Genomic DNA, 3,077 nt, shown 5'->3' with positions numbered 1-3,077 from the left:
CCAAATCAAACAAAAAAGAGTACTCAAGACAACCCCCTCAACTGTTATTGGATTGAATTACAGCATTCTCCCTTGACTCTTTAGTGAAAACTCTGTTCCTCCTGACACTGAAAAAAATGTTAGAGTTCTTTTTGATTACTCACTTCTCATTACTCCCTACAACCAACAAGTGGCAAAGCCTTAAACTCTCTTATTATCCACCCACTCACATTAAAAATAAGTTATTAGTACTGCTACTTTTAATTAGTTGAAGCCTCTGTAATTTTCCATTCAATTTATTTCAATTAAATTGTAACAGGATTTAATTTTTTAATTTTCATTTTGCCCATTCTTCTGCATGGGTTGTGGTGAATTTGCATCCCAAAGACTAATGATGTTTTATACCCTTTCTATGGGTAATCTGTGTACTTTCTCTTTCAAGATAACAAACTCTTTTGCTCATTTAAAAATATACTGAATTGTTTATTTATTTATTTATTTATTTATTTATTTATTTATTTTTTTGAGACGGAGTCTCGCTCTGTCACCCAGGCTGGAGTGCTGTGGCCGGATCTCAGCTCACTGCAAGCTCCGCCTCCCGGGTTCCCGCCATTCTCCTGCCTCAGCCTCCCGAGTAGCCGGGACTACAGGCGCCCGCCACCTCGCCCGGCTAGTTTTTTTTTGGTATTTTTTAGTAGAGACGGGGTTTCACCGTGTTAGCCAGGATGGTCTCGATCTCCTGACCTCGTGATCCGCCCGTCTTGGCCTCCCAAAGTGCTGGGATTATAGGCTTGAGCCACCGCTCCCGGCCCTGAATTGTTTATTGTTCTGTTATTGAGTTGTAAACATTTTATCACTGATAATGTGACAGTTTGTTTTTATCAAGAAACTTAAATAGTAGGTTTTTTAAAAATAATGTATTGTTTTTATAATACAACAAGATGACAATCCATGAAAGGATATATATAAACTAAGATAATATTAACTATCCAAATTAAAAGACCATAATTCAAATTGCTAATAATAATCTTTGTGTAGAAACAGCTATAATTTATAAAATGCACCTACCTTCTCATGAAGACTCTGAAGCCTTGCCACAAATTCAATTATTTAATAATAATGTAATCATGTTGTGTTTTTTGTGCTTAAATAAACATGCATGATCACAGATAGCACAAAACCTATTTACAGGGATTTTTAGTTTTCTTTAAAATGGATTCCAAGCATCCTTTAAATTGTGAGTGGCAACAGGCTATGTCCTTAAAGAAAAAGGATTCTTTCTAAAAGAAGTGTGCAACAGCTATTCAATACTGCAGGAGTGGTTATATAACTAAGTGGTGGAAATGAGCAGTGCTCTGCTAACTCTGTTTTAGTGTAGCAACCTTCTGTTTGGTCACTGAGTTCTAATTTCTCATGCTAGCAGCCAAACATGTGCTCTATTGCTTTGGATACAAGACTCTCATTGTTTTTAGGTGTTTTTCTGTTAGAAATAACCTGATTGTCGCTAATAGAAGCTCTGTATGCTGTAGAAAGAGGTCTCAGTATAGAAATTCTAGGAGTATTTCCAGGTTGTATTGGTTTACCTAAGGTTTTGATTGGTGATGTAAAGGCTGAAGACGGAGATGATAAAGCACATCTGTCACTGTTTTCTATAACACTTGCATCAAAACATGGTTGTACACCAATCATGATGAATTATCTAAAAATTATCCTGTCTTTGTTTAAGGCTTTCTAGGCCTACAGTTTAGATTAATAACAAATATGCATTTTCCTGTGTGTTATAAATAACATATTTTAAGATATTCGCATATTATACAAATTATAATATGTAAAAAGCAGATACTTGAGGAAACCCAAACACAATCACTCAAGTGTCACTGAGGTGACCTTCTGAAGTCAGGGGATCTCCTTGAGTATAGGATCCGAGTGGGCAGGAGATAATGCTGTCTTTCATGGCTGACCAATATATGCCAGACTAAATATACTTTGCCCGGTTGCAGGAGTAGTTGTCTTACCTCCAAGAGGACTCTGCATTAATAAAATGTTTGACTCTCTTCTTGAAGTTAAGAGTGTTGTTCCAAGCCCTGGTCTAGAAATTTCATTTTACATATACTTCTAACTGGTGGAGCTCCACTTTTATCTTTATGAGCTGGTGTAACTGGCTATGGCGGTGATGAGCCACCTGCAAGTAAACGTGATCTCATTTCCATTACTCCTACTGGGACCACTAATTGATTGAACTTATAGAGTCACTGGAAAATCCATCATTAAAAAGACAGGTAAGAGCTGGACATTACCTCCTAGCTTTGGAGATGTGGATGAACTCATCGTCACTGGTTCAGATCCCAACATGCGCACGTGTGGTTCCATAGCAAAGGCTGCCATTGTGGTAGGAACTGCACTAATCCTGGGACCTTGAGAGTGGTAAGCATTCTTTATATCTTTTTCTAATTTATGTGTTTTGAATATTTTCTCTTAGGTTATAGCTTGCCATTTCATTTCTCCACTATGTCTTTAGAATAATATGTTTTAAATTTTAATTAAGTCCAATTTATAATTTTTTTAAAAAAAAAATTTATGGTTCATTGCTGTTGTTTCCTATTTAAGAAAACTTTGATCACCAGGAGGTTGCAAAGATTTTCTCTTATTTTTTTCCTCCAGGAATATTATAGCTTTTGGTTTTATATGTAGGTCTACGATTCACTTTGAGTACATTTTTATGCACAATGTATGACGAGAGATGCCACTAATTTATTTTTCCGTATGGGTATACAGTTGATACCACATTTCTTGGATTGCCTAGAGAGCAATGTTCTCCATTGATCTATATATTACTTTTCTCAAGGCTCATGGTCTTGATTACTCCACTTTTAGAATATGTATTGAAATCATGTACAGTAAGACTTTCTCTACTTAGTTCTTTTTTTGTAAAAATTGCTATATTTGTTTTTTTGCTTTTCATATAAATTTTAAAATCACCTTGTTAAATTCTACAAAGAAGGCTTCTGCAATTTTGATTGTCTCCTCAATTGTTCAATTGCCAAAAAAATTATGCCCCTATTATTTTTGCTTTATCTTAGAGTCTTCTGGGATTTGAT

General features: G+C 35.5%; 1 pseudogene; it reads right to left on the bottom strand.

Annotated features, from left to right (window-relative positions):
- Positions 1–1,372: 1,372 nt before the first annotated feature.
- On the bottom strand, positions 1,373–2,384 carry LOC123572242 (nucleoporin NUP35 pseudogene; annotated as a pseudogene).
- Between the last annotated feature and the right edge of the window lie 693 nt (positions 2,385–3,077).

The sequence above is a fragment of the Macaca fascicularis genome, chromosome 3 (assembly GCF_037993035.2).
Source record: "Macaca fascicularis isolate 582-1 chromosome 3, T2T-MFA8v1.1".
Classification (NCBI taxonomy): domain Eukaryota; kingdom Metazoa; phylum Chordata; class Mammalia; order Primates; family Cercopithecidae; genus Macaca; species Macaca fascicularis.
This window is presented reverse-complemented; position numbering and strand designations above follow the sequence as displayed.